We start from the raw sequence: 14,272 nt of genomic DNA on the forward strand, positions 1-14,272 counted from the left end.
TGCTGCTGTGGCGGGACAGCCTCACAGCGCTGTGCTTCAGCCCCTTGCACCACTAGGGAGGTCTGGGTACTGCTACTTTTTCCCAGTGTCTTATTTTTGCTTCCCATGTCTCGTGGAATCCACCTCACTCTTGAAGTCCAAACCCAGATCGTTAAGCACAAGAAAGTCTAAAAGATGCTGTGTTTTGCTTTCCAGCCTTTATGAGAAAATGGGGTGGAGAGGGCCAGGGAGGGCCCCTACCAGTGTCAGCACAACTCCACTGTCCCCAGGGGTCTCTGACCACCCCACCCTACTCCAGAATTCCTTTCAGGGAGCCGGTCCAGTGTGTTCTTTCTGATTCCTGCTACAACTCTTCCTTCTCCTTAGATCTGTTTTGGTAACGCATATATAGCATAAAAGTTGCCATTTGCACCATTTTTAAGCGTCCAGCCGCGTGAGATTAAGTATAGGCTGTTGTTACCTGCTCTGAGGGCTGAGGATGTTGCAACAGGGGTTGAAGGAGTGACTTCACGCCCCCAGTTGGGTGACATGTGTCAGTTGTCTTAGCATTTGTCCGAAAGAAAGTTCTAACACCGGGGCCTTCCCGGTGGTGCAAAGGGTTAAGCGCAGCACAATGACGCTATTGGCAGCCGCTGCAGTACAAGTTCGATCCCCCACCAAGGAGTGACCCACGGGGCGCCGCAGACCTCTCCCTCCTACCTCCCCGCTGCTCCCCCCAGCAGTGGATCTCAGTCAGTCTGCCTGTTCTGCTCCCCCCTCTGACTCTGGTGAACCCTCTCCCCGCCCTCCCACCTCTGGCCCACACCCCAGCTCTTGAATGCACAAATAAATCAATCTTCAAAAAACGTTTCTAACACAGAAAGAGCTCAAAACACAATTCTAAGCTGAAGCTAGACACCAGCCCTAGCACTCAGCCACAAGGCCAAACTGGGCGAGTTTTCTTTGAAATGTCAACTAATGTTTATTTGTGAAAGTTCTTAGGCCTGACCTCCCTGTATAACTAATGAAAGGAAAACACTGCTCGGATTATAGGTATCTAAACATTTAGCTACTTCACATTCTTTGGCGTGTCATAGAAGTTTAAAGAAAAACTTCACACTCCATCATCCCAGGGCTCAGAAGCCACCTAGGGGTAGATCAGGGATGTTAAAAAAAACACGACCATCAGATAAACACAAACTCTGGATTCTTGTCTGCTCCTCGGAAACAGCGATTGCGGTGGCTGCTGACAGTCGCAAACAGCCAAGCTCTTCACGGCGCCCAGAGCTATGCCAAGCGGCCGCACACTTCATGCTGAAGTCGGGCAAGGAACCACCCACGTGAGGCCCACGCGGTCAGGGCCTCACTGGTCAGAACGACTGAAACAGCAGGATTCCAGCGATGGTCGAAGAAGTTTCCACTTATTCATTCATTCCGGAAATACTTAGAGACAGCACAGGGAGCGTGTGCCAGTGAGGCCTGACTGAGGGTGAGGAGGTGGTGAGTCAGTCCTGTGAGGTCGCCGAGGGAGAGGGGTGACTGTGTCGGCAAGCTGTGCCCTCTGAGGGCCTCAGCCGTGGGGGAGCAGCCCTCGGAGTTGACTTGGACATTTGGAGGGAAGACTGTTGAAAATGAGCCTTGGGTTTCTACTGAATGTTCCATGGCTTGTCAGGAGAGATGTTTTTCCCCTTAGTGAATTTGGAATAAATTTGGATCCAGTGGGAATACATCAGCTGATTTATCACAAGTTACTGCCTCCGAGGATATGGTAACACAGTAAAGTGTAGGTAGAGGCTACTTGGTAGGCCCTCCCTGGTGGCGCAGCAGGTTAAAGCACAGCACTGAGAAGCTAAAGCCACTGCAGCAGGAGTTCGAAAGCCATTCTAGCATGAGTCCCATCCCTGCCCTGGGAAGTGACCGCATGGCGCCGCAGACCTCTCCTGACCCCGCCCACTGCTCCCCTCAGCAGTGTGCTTCACTGATCTGCCTGTTCTGCTCCCCACTCTGTCTCTGGTGAAGCCTCTCACTGCCCTGCACCTCTAGCCTGCACCCCAGTTCTGTGTGCATAAATAAATAAATCTTTAAAAAAAAAAGTTACTTCCATAATTTGCTTCTGTTATTTCTCTAGGTATCTTTAAAATGATAAGTCATTAAATGAATATTGTACTATATTGGTGATCAGAAAAAGCACTTATTGAAGAGAAATTGGAAGACACAGAGAAGTGGAATGTAGTCGGGGAATCCTCAGAGTGCTAACCCCTTGGGGTAACCAGATATTCGTATGGTTACATGTATGTTTACACATATAATTTAAATTTTTTCAAGATTTATTTTTACTTATTTATGCGTGTAAGAGCTGGGGTACAGGCCAGAGGTGCAGGGGGGAGAGGAGTCACCAGAGACAGAGTGGGGAGCAGAACAGGTGGACTGAATGAAACACGCTGCTGAGGGGAGCAGCAGGGAGGGGTCTGCTGCACCCTGGGGGTCACTCCCTGGCCAGGGATCAAACCCATGTCATTGTGGCCCCTGATAACTTGATAGTACTGAGACTTTCACCCCCTGTATCACCAGGGAGACCCTACAGATAGATGATTTTAAATATATACGTATAACATTAAATCAAACTAGGAATACATAACGGACATTACAGACTTAAACATTACTTTTGTGAAACATCCTTAATATGAAGAGTTTGTGTAAAACTAAAAGATAAATACAAAGCTTCTGTTAGAATAAAGATTGAGAACAGTTGTAAGAGGAAATTCCAAGGGTTAACAAACATATCTAAAAAAGGTTAACTCCATGAATAAGCAAAGAAATGCATAATGAATTCACTTTCCAAAGTGGACTTTTTGGGCTCCATTTGTTTTATGACTCCTGGCCCGGGCTTAGTCAGCCAGGTGCCCCGTTAGCCTTGCTGGTGGGATGTAACTGCTCCACCGTGCTGGGCAAAGGCCGGGCAAGCTGCGCAGCTGGCCGCTCCTGACTGGATGGGGAGTCCGTTGATACTGGTCGCTGAGTATTTTGACTGTCTTTCCTGCTGATCCGTATTGACGGCTGTAAAATCCTTCTATGCAGAGGCCTGGTCATCCTTCTCATGGGACTGCAAAGTAAATTAGTTTTGAATTAATCTTTCTGCAATTTCTTTATAGCCATGTACAGTAAGGATCGATCAGTGTGTGAGCGCCATGAGAATGCAGCTGTAGTCTTTTTGTGGAATCGGTTCTCAGACATCAGAGGCGTGCAGGAAAATCATGTGGGATGAATGGACGAATGTAACTTTGGCACAGGGGCAGAAACAGTATTGGTTGCCTAATGTAATATTTTGCGTTCTCTTAACCTTCACAAGTATTTTGTTTGCAGGAAATTTATCTATCATATTCCTGGGGCGACAGGTGAAAAATATTGTTAGCTGTTAGATAGAAATAGCCCTGGATTTTTTGCTTTTTAGATGTTCACCCCTGAAGTGTAAAGTCTCTCTTTACAATCAATAATCAATCCATACTTGGGTATGAAATGATGCCCACTTTCTGAAGAACTTTTTTTTTTTTTTTTATGAGAACAAAATAGGAAGTACATGAGTCAAGGGAAAAGTAATAGTTCAATACTTGCTGTAATAGATTTTTCTATTGACTTTACTCTTTCTTTCCTACATGTCTTCTCTTCACTTCTGATCTCCTGTGGGCAGAGGCTTCAGGAGGCCTTAAGTTTCTCTTACACTGAAGAGTCTCCCGTCAACCCAGCTGCAAACTAGCGATTAAATATCAATGATGGAATGTCACAAAGGAAGGCACGCAACTTGCACCTATAGCGTGACGTGTACAGAATAGTGAATGAGCCAACACTTCCATTTCGCTAGGTGAGGAAACAGAATTTCGCATCCCAGAAGCCCCCCATGGCCCTCAGCCCACCCCTGACATTCTTACCCGCCCCCAGACTTGAATATCAGCCAGACTTTTGCACTCAAATTTTTCTTTGTTTTAAATTTTACTTATTGCTGCATACAAGAACTGGGGTACAGCCAGAAGTGCAGGGGATGAGAGGATTCCCCAGAGACAGAGTGGGGAGCAGAGCAGGCAGATCCACTGAAACACACTGCTGAGGGGAGCAGCGGGGAGACAGGAGAGGTCTGCTGCACCCTGTGGGTCACCCCCTGGCCAGGGATCGAACCCATGTCATGGTGGCTAGCTGGTAGTGCTGAGTCTTAACCCCTGCACCACCAGGGAGGCCCTAGGGTTAGTTCATATTCTTAAAAGAATTGATTGGAAGCTCTTTGTCTGATCTAGAACCAAATCCTTTCTCACTCAGGTGTGTGCCGGGTTCCTTCTCCTGGCTGACCTCTGTCCTTCCCCCTTCCTGTGGTACCTTTTCAGGAAGGCAAGTCTTTGTTCTTCATATCATCAATGTCGTTGCCTTTTCCTTGGATGCCTGCCTTCTCGTGTGCCTTTAGAAATCCTTTCCTACCTCAAGATCAGAAGGGTCTTCTCTGTTGTCTCCTGCAAGCTGTATATTGTTGTCTTTGACATTTATGACCTTGATCTACATGGAATTAGAGATATTGCAAGAAATAGAGGTTCTTTGTTTCTCCCCCAATAGACCCATGATTTGCCAGCATTTTTTTTATTTTGAATATGCATTTTATTTCAATTTTTTTTAAAGTTTATTTTTACATCATTTTGCACATTTTTTTTTCCCATCTCGATTGTAATCCCCGCGGGTTTCCCATCACCAAATCACCCGTGTGCCACCACCATAGTCCCATGCATTTCCCTCCCCCGCCCTCCCATTTTTGATCCCATTCCCCACTCCACCCCCACAACATGTCTCTGGTATATGGTTGTTCATTATTTTTGTTATTTTCTCGCCTTTGCCAGCATTTTTAATTGGACAGCCAGGCCTCTCCCCTTGGCCGGTGATGGTGGGCATGACGGCATACAAAACTGGAAACCCAGCGTCAGGTGCCAGGTCATGAGGGGAAGGCTGGCTGTGGTGTGCAGCTGGAGTACGTCAGTGATCCGTGGCCCATGACTATGGGGGTGGTGAGCTCCTCTCTGTCACTGCCATTGTCATTGACATCATCATCATCATCACCATCTTTGTTATCATTGTGAGGATGAAGCATCAGCACTTAATGAGGGCTTGTGAGGCAAGATGAAGATAACATTTAATCCTTACAATAACCCTACAGATCGATTTTGCTTTCATCCTGATTATTTAATCTCTGTTTTAAAGATAAGAAACAGGAACCGAGGCTAAGTAACTTGTGTGGTGTGACAGGGTTGCTGTCAGAGCCAGGGTTCCAGAGTCCAGGTCCATCCAGCCCTCCCCTTTTCCATGCAAAGTCTTTTTTTTTTTTGCGTGGGCTGGTGCCTGGCCTTCCTGCCCTTTGCATTTGCCTGCTCGCCCATTTGTCTGACCAGACCCACCCCGTGGACTCGCACAAGTATTCCCAGGACTCTGGCACCCTCCTCGCTCTTCTTCAAGAGTGTTTTGGCTACACATTGACCTTTGCAACCCTGAATTATAGTCTCAAAAAAAAAGCCCAGTGGGGGTGGGATTTTAATCGGAGCTGTGTTGAATCCATGATAAGCTGCAGAGAAGCTTCTACAATCGGAAGCATCTAGAATGTCTGTGAATATGGCTCATAGCGCTCATTTATTTTTTAGGATGTCTTTTAATTAAGTTTTATCATTTTCTCTGCTATGGTTTTTACATTTTTTAAATTAAGTATATTTCTCTCTGCTTGCAGTTTTTCATGCTGTTTTCAGTGATTTTGTTTCTAAAAGTTCAGGCTCTGCAGATGTCCAGAAAGCAGTTGGGCTGCACATGTTGATTTTATGCCCAGCAGTCGTGTTACACACTCCTGCGCACGGACAGGTGGACTCCGTTGTTAGTTGTGCGTCGCTGAGGGAGGGCCGCTTCCTTTCTTCCTCCCCAATCCCTGTGCCTTTTTTTTTTTTTTTAAAGATTTATTTATTTATGCATACAGAACTGGGGTCCAGGCCAGAGGCTCGGGGCAGTGAGAGGCTTCACCAGAGACAGAGCGGGGAGCAGAACAGGCAGATCGACGAAGTCCACTGCTGAGGGGAGCAGCGGGCGGGTCAGGAGAGGTCTGCCACACCATGTGGTCTCCTCCGGGGCAGGCGGGGATCGAACTCATGCGGAAGCGGCTTTAGCCTCTCAGTGCTGCGCTTTAACCCGCTGTGCCACCAGGGAGGGCCCCCTGTGCCTTTTTACTTCCTGTCTTGCCCTGTCAAGCCACTTGTTTCCCAGAATGAAGCCCTGAAACCCTTATCCAAAAACTTTGGAGCGAAATGTGTTTTCAAATTCCAGACATTCTTAAAATTTAGAAAGGAGCTAGAGTAAGCTGATCACGTGATGTATGAATGAGATGATGTCTGTCATGAAAGCTATGAATATCCACAGTGCGCCAGAGACTAGAAACAGGCCTGGGGGAGGTGTGTCGTAGGTGAATAAGGGGGGAGAATTGGCTTTCAGGGACCTGGGGATTTTGTGTTTCAAATGACAGATTGTGGACCTGCATTAAGACAGCGATAATGACCTCTCTCCAAGCATTTACCTCAATAAATTATTTTAAAATCCAGTCTTTTGAATTAATTATCCCTTCCTGTGAAGCCTATTGTCTCACTTCATGCTCTCTTCTGGGAATGTCAGTGCCAAGATATCAGCTGTTTTTGGAGTGTGGTGCTAACATTTTATTTCACAAAAATGACAGGCCACTAACACAAACTTACATTTCTCTGTGTTTTCCCTACATTTTAATTGCGTGAAGAACCTTTTATCAAGGAGGGTGAGATGTCCCTCCATTTACCAGAGGAGGAAACTGAGGCTTCACAGAGAAAGACTCTTGTCCAAAGTCCCCGGCTCTGCAGTCACCAGACTAGAGCTGTGGCAGTCAGAACTCGAACCCAGTGCCCAGGTGCCCTGGAATGTTCCGCACGGTGAAACTCAAACTGCCGGCTCTGGGTGAGTGCTGAGGAGAAGCAAGCACCCATCAATAAGGCTCCCGATTTATCGCAAAGTGAGATCTCTCTTCTTTAACAGAATAGGGCCTCAGCACAGTGGCAAAGCGCTTTTCAGCGGAGACCGTATCCCTAACCTCGCTCAATAATTCAACACATGGGCTGCAAGCCACGAGGTCTTGGAGAGAGAGCGGGATTGTATTGGCTGGCAGAGAGCGTCGCCAGCCCAGGTCCCCAGCCTGGGAAGCCGGCTGTGGCCGCCGCCCTGCGGCCTGCCCCTGGGCGGCCTGCCCCTGGTGTCTCCCTCACCTGGGTCTGTATCTCCCTCCCTTCCTCAGCCTCTGCCGAGTTCTTGTGCCTGGGGTGCTTTCCTGTTCCCCTCCTCTGCCTCCTCCCTGGCCACCCTCACTCGCAGACGCCAGTCCTCTGAGAGACTCCCTCCCTTCCCACACCCAGTCGGCTCCAGAGTTTATAGCTGCCATTGCGCTTCTGTGTGAACCCCCTTGACCCCCTTCACCACTGGGTCTCCCGGTTGCTGCACGGCTCGAGCCGTGGTCAACTTGCCGCAGGGAATGCTTGACTGGCCACGGCTGGGTGGAGGGGTTGGTGAAAAGAAACAAATGCTCCACAAGCAAGCGGCTTAGAGGACACAGATGACCTCACATTTCACAAAGTCCAGGGGCTGGGAGGGAGGTTCTGGAGCTGGTGTCAAAGTTCAGCAATTTTGTCACAGAGCCAGGTGCTTTCCCACCTGGGCATTCTGCCATTCCCGGCATCCCTGCGTGCTCCCTCCTCACGCTGGCCGGGTTCCGTCCCACAGGCCACTGCGGTGGTCAGGTTAAGAGATGCTCTCTAGGGGGCACAGCCCTTCTCAGTGGCCCACCCTTGCCCACACAGCTGGCTGGCCAGGGATGCCACGTGTTCGAGTCCCAGGTGCGAGCGAGAGGGCCACAGTGGTCTTGTATTAGGAGAGGTGCCCCCACAGGGTGTGTGGCGTTTTGTGTAACCAGAGGCCGTAAGGACAGGCTGGTGTCCCCAAGGGCTTGAAGCAGCCAGTGGAGAGCCTGGCTGTATATCCGTCCCGAATGCTGGGGTCACACTGCCTGGCACCTGCAGACCAGCACCTCCCGCAACCTGGCACGCACGGGGCCATTTCCACCTCAGCCCCGGCGCCTGTTCTCACACAGTTCCTGATTGGTCCAATCGAGCCTGTGTTGTGGGCTCTTGGAGTCCAGACATTCCACCGTGTGAGTGGGGTTCAGGCTTCGGCCCCCTTGTCTTAGCATGGCAAGACCTCTGTGCAGCCTAGCCAGCCCTAATCCCAGCTGGAAGGGAGTTCACGGATATGTGGTTGGAAAGTCTTTTTCATTGCTGTTAACTGAGTTTCAGGTGCCGGACCCTCTTTTTTTTTTTTTTTTTTTTTGGTATTTTGCAGCGCCTCACCCCCACCCCCAACACACACACACCTGGAAATGTCTCTAGAGTTTAAAAATAAGCAGGGCTTAGAAAAAAAATCCTGCCTTTGGGCCTTATTAAAAATTTAGGTTATAGCCCTTGGTCTTCGGATGCCTTCAAAGTCCTTCAAAGTGTTTAGGGTGCGGTTTCTTCCTTTCTCCCTCTTTTCTTCTGCCCGTGGGGTGGGTCTTGGGCTTGTTTGCTGGGAGAATTACTTGCAGAGAATGCTGTGGGACGTTGGACAAGGGCTCTGGAGCTTAAAGGAATGCAGGACGCCGGAGGAGGCGAAGGTGAATGAACTCTGGGCTGGCTGCGCTGAGAGCCGTTCACACGAGACAGCCTGGCCGTGCGCAAAGCCAGGAAACGAGCCAGGAGATGCCCCGACTCTGGTGCTGAGGCTTCGTGTCAGAGATGTTTGTCTTCCAATCTGCCCTTCTGACAGTCACGCTGAACTGGCAGTGTCACAATGGGGCGCTGCCTCGTCCTCTAAAAGAGCAAAATGTTCTAAATCTATTTTCCGTCTCCCACGGGGGTCGATCGAGCCCTAACCCCCGACTTCTTTACACCGTGTTTTCACAACTTCATCATCCTTTATCTTTTTCTGAAGATCTATGATCATGCTGATCTGCAGACGTTGTTTTTCATTTCAAAAATGAGTGTTTCTTTCTCAGTGACAAAGAATAAGTGCTCTTGAACACTGTTGACCTTGACAATGTTTTTCTTATTGATTCCTTCATTCCGTATGATTGGGGGACCCTGCAGGTGTTTGCTTTTGCTTCTTGCTCTGAGATATCCAAAGAAACAGCGGGGGTTAGGGGGGCTGAAAGAGCCCCCCATGTCAGGGCGGGAGAGGGCACCTTGCAGCGGGCAGCCGTTTACTGCACCGCCTTAGAGGGATACATTCCATGCCCATATTCCCTCCAAATCTCACCCAGATGCCAACGTCGCCCAAATTCTGGTGCACTTCCTCCACGCTGCCATGTGGATTTCAGGGTGCAGCCTGGCCTGGGGACCCACACTCAGCAGCCCCGTCAGACACTGGCCATGCCCTTCACTTTGCTCGTCCAGCACCAGCCTCCTCCAGCACCAGCCTCCTTGCTGCCCTTTCAGACAATGGGATTGTTGTGATGAAAATCCGAAGCTGCGGTTTCCTACCCCGCCTGCCTCTCCTCAGGCAGTGGCTTCACCCAGGCCTCTCAAACTCCAGGAGAGGTTTGTTTTTAACTCATCCATGTAATTTTTCCCTCTTGCTTCTGTTTATGGTCTCACCTCTCCTGTCTAGGATGCAGTTGCTGGAGAGGAGCTGGAATGTAGAATAATTTCTCGGTGTTTTCACTTTCACAGCAGAAGCAGATGCTCTGCTGGGCTGGTGGGGTAAACGTGCCCACGTGGGCTGCCCCTGTGGCAAGCTGCCCACTGCATTTAAAGAGCGTCCGAGGCACACAAAACTCTCACTTCGTCCTCATCCCTTCTCTGCTCGGGTGCGCCAGGTCATCTCGGCTGTCCAGCTGCGGGTGACGCTGTGACCCTGGAGCCCCATGTCACCCATCTGCCCCAGGCTGCTGACCAGGCATCTTCAGCCCAGGGAGCACAGCACCCCAAAGTGAAGTCCCGTTTCAGAAACAGTAGATGAACAGATGATTTCCCGCGCCTGCCTGTGTGGCCACAACATAAGGCGACTGTGCTCCTTGAAAGGAACCAAGGACAGAGGCAGCAGGACATCCGTGGTGAGGACAGTGGTACTGAGACGCCAGTGCTCTGTGGGATCGCGGGGTCCGGCTGCAGGCCCGGGGTCACGTGAGCATACATGTTCCCTGCGTGGGGGTGGGGGGGGCAGCTTGCTCTAAGTTTGCTGTGGCTGAGCCAGGAAAGAAGACCAGATTTCCAGAGAAAGAATGAGGCCGTGAACATGATTTTGAGGCAGTGAGGAGGGAGGGCCGGGGTCTCAGGGCAAAGTGATCCCCGAAAGAAGGGATTCTCTTGGCTTGGCTTCCATGGAAGCTTGTGGCTGATCTGCATTGCTGAGCCAGGAAACATGACTCTATGGGCCAAGGAGTGGTTTCTCTCGATAAATGGGCAGCTAAATACTTCAGGGGAACAAGAATGCCCCCTTTCACGTGTCCTTTTTATGTGGGTGACCGTTGAGGTCACTTAGGATAATGGTTTCGTCATTTCAAGGTCTGATGCCTTTATGTGGAAAAAATACATGTGGGTCTTCTGCTGTTCACAGAACGTGCGAGAAAACCCTCAATGCATTCGTGGAGATTAATGGGCGTCTTTGTCATCCCAGATACCCATGAAATTCTGTTTCTCTAGTGCCCAACACATTTTTGTTCACCGAGGTTAAGTCTTTGTGCCTTTCTGGAGAGTGACTTTACTCTTCAGAACCAAATTGATTTTTAAGAGCATCTGAAGTGGGGGCTGTTCTGTGCCCCCAGGGAGCCTGCACCTTCTGGCAGGTCTCCCAGAGAGACGGGAGGCAACCCGGGATGTGACCCGGACCCTGTCAAGCGGAGCCCTGAGACCTGCTCTGAGGGCCCCCTCCTTGGGAAAGTGGGTTTATCCCAAAGCAGAGTAGCCTAAAACAGTAGTGTAGGGCACCCCCGCCCCCTCCCCCCGAACCTGGGGCCAGGTCCCCGTGGTGGCTGCCGGAAGGGGCTCTCACACAGCCTGTCTTTTATCTGAACTGTTTCCCCAGGGGTAACTGTAGCAACTTAGATTTCCACTAGATTGGCTTATTCCAAGGAGTTTGGGTGGGGGGTGGCGTAATTTTCACCTCCAGGAAGTTCTACACTAAACGTTGACCTATACTCGAAGAAAACTCGGGCATGGGGAGTGAGGCCCAAGCAGCTCGGCTTGTGCAGGGCACCTGTGTCCTCTCTCGCATTCTTTGAAAAATAAAATCAGACTGCGGACAACTTCCCAATAACCAGGAGAATCTTAGGCTGAGCTCACACACCCAGGCCTGCTCGATGCCCTGTCAGTGTTCTGAAGGCAAAATCGGTGTCTGCTGGACTCTGATCCTCAGGGGCGGTGATGGGATGAGACGCCATCACCGCCCTCCGCAGATGCCACCATCCTCTTGGTTTGGTTTGACCCCCCCAAGGCCTGGAGCGCCATCGCAGCGCTGATGGGTGGGTGCGGCGTCATGGAGCCTGAGAGGCTCGAGGGGCTGCGGGGGTGGGGTTCCCGCAGGGGGCCCTGGTTGTGAGCTGCTACTTGAAAATATCCCGTGCAACCCCGGCGAAGGTTCAGGCCACGGGCAGTGCGGCCGGCCGGCACTGCAGACTCATGCCTCCTGGCGGTGTGTGTGACCCCACCTGGAGCCCGTTTTTTATATTAAATTTATTTATTTTCTTACATCATTACTTGTTTTTGAACCACAAGTGCGGTCTGAGCGCAGAGGCTGTGCTGCCGGTCCCCTCTAAAGAACCCCCTGCCCGCTGGCCACCGAGCAGTGGACATTTGGTAGGGCGAAGCCTGCGGTCACTTCAAGGATGGCCGCCAGTAGCCACAGCTGGACAGCACTTGCTGCCCAGGATAAAAATCTAGCTTGTAAGCCACAATTTGAATTTTGGAAAATTTGTATTTGCTTGCCAGCCTGCAGATTGTTAAGGGCCCTGCAGATAAGCAGAAAGAAGTAGTGATGGAAACAAAGGCGATTTTAAAATATAAGGGGCGGTGTCCGCCCCGGGAACCCCCTGAGCGCCCAGGGAAGCCCCTGAACGCAGTGACAATACTTCTGACGTCGCCCCCGGGCCGCGCTCGGACCCACCAGCATTTTATGGGCCCGCGTGGAAAATTCATAGCAATGCAAGTGTGTTGTGGCAGCCAGGCATCAAGAGGCTGCTGTCTGGGAGTCAAGGCTTTTAATTTTTTAATACTTCTAAAGCTTTAAAGATTTATTTTTATTGGTTTATGCATACAAGAAGTGGTGTGTAGGCCAGAGGGACGGGGGTGAGAGGATTCACCGGCGACAGAGTGGGGAGCAGGACAGGCGGATGGACTGAAATCCACTGCTGAGGGGAGCAGTGGGGAGACAGGGGAGGTCTGCCGCGCCCTGGGGGTCCCTCCCTGGTGCGAACTCTTGGGGAAGCAGCTGCGGTGAGCTTCATGGTGCTGCGCTTTAACTCACTGCACCACCAGCGAGGGCCCCTACGAGTTTAATTTTTTAAATTATAATTTGCACTAATATGGAATGGATTTACTGTTGCCTTTTTACATGAACACCTATCTTTGCAAGTGTCTCTGCTTTTAATCTCTGATGAGTAAACGTTGGCAGCTGTAACCACATAGACACAAGCTCTCTGGGGTCCTTCTTGAGTGTTAAGGGGGGAGGAAGGGAACCTCAGAACCTTTGTCACGTGGCACCCGACAGGATGGACGCATTTCTGATAACGCACAGTCCCCAGAGGAGCGAGAGCAAGGCTTATGTTTTTAAAGGCCCATGTATAGTATTTGCTCACAAAGGAGTCTTTTTAAGATCTGGAATATTTTTCCATGAAGTTTTCCACATTTTAGTCAAGAATGTAAGGGGGTTGATTAGTTTTTCATCTGTTTTGAATTTTCTCTTCACTGTCGAGTCCATGATATGTCCTGGGACAGCAGTGGGAGGGACGGGGAGAGCCATCTTAATGCGGCGGCGAAGGGGATCATGCCATCGTCGCCAGGAGTGTTAGTTTGTTTGTTGCTGAGTAAGATTTTCATTATTAAGATTTTTCCATCTTCTCTGGTCTGTTATTTTAGTAAGTGTGTGCTGGGAGTTTACACAGTGTTCTTGAGGACAGATAACTTTATTGAAAACATATTGTTGGTGGGAGGCCAGTACTTTTAAGGTGGATTCCATTCAAATGAAGATTCTTAAAAAGGGGTTTTGTTAGTAAACCTGTTGGCTTGTGTTAAATATGTTGTGGCTAGAAAGGAAGGCCAGCTAACGGGGTAGGGACAATATGGAATTTGACGGTTACCAGGGCGAGGGTGAAATCTAAAAGCATATGGTTTAATAGGTTTTCAAGGAAGCACCTGTAAGTGCCCAAAATAGCCCAAGCTTTGGGGGTGATGGAAGTTGCAGGGGGCTGGCTGGCCGTGGAGGGGGGCTGGGAGAAGGGCTTCCAGATTAAGATGACCCCTGGAACAAGCCCACAAAGGGTTACCGCTTTCAAGCAGAGCTTAAAAAAAATAAAAACAAAAACAAGCCTTGCTTTAAATAGATCAGAATGATGTGTAATCCTTACTTGAATTGTTTATACACATATTTGTTCTCTCAAGAAGTTTAAAAAGACCTGCTGTCCTGTTGACATGGTTCATTTGCCATTGACCAAATGAGTCTTTACAGATAACCTAAATAATCTTCCTGAGCAAAGTTTTTCGAAATGGCATCTGGAAGTATGTGGCATTTACTAATGAGAACTTAAAAACAATGAAAACCTTAAATATGTGTCTCTGCCTTCTTACGCTCATGTTGAAAATGATCAGTTATGAGGACAAAACACTTTGAGTGGCTATTTTCAAATCAGGGGGACATTGAGTGAAAGAAAACCTGCATTCCAGAAGTTTCTCCAGCGGTTCTGTGGACCTGGTGGAAGCCGGCGGAGGAAATGTGTTTTCCTCATAAGCGGGTTTCTTGAATTTGAGAAAAAGCATGTGGATGCGGCCGCCAGCCGGTCCCCCCAGACCTGATGGATGGGGAACATTCACTCCTGCCACGGTCTGCACCTCTCGGAGTGGAAGATAAAATCTAACGACAGCTGAAGACCAGGATGTTAGACTTGCAGACCCGGCCAGGGCCTAGCCTGACACCCCATGTGCTATCAGATTTTTTTCTTAAAATTCGATTTTTGTCTCTCCCGTTGACA

At 49.6% G+C, this 14,272-nt stretch overlaps 1 pseudogene; it reads left to right on the forward strand.

Moving 5' to 3' along the window:
• The window catches only part of LOC101635368, a 9,178-nt pseudogene extending 7,855 nt beyond the window's left edge, over positions 1-1,323 (forward strand).
• Positions 1,324-14,272: the final 12,949 nt, after the last annotated feature.

The sequence above is a fragment of the Condylura cristata genome, unplaced genomic scaffold (genome assembly GCF_000260355.1).
Source record: "Condylura cristata isolate star-nosed mole 26May11 unplaced genomic scaffold, ConCri1.0 scaffold00006, whole genome shotgun sequence".
Taxonomy (NCBI): Eukaryota; Metazoa; Chordata; class Mammalia; order Eulipotyphla; family Talpidae; genus Condylura; species Condylura cristata.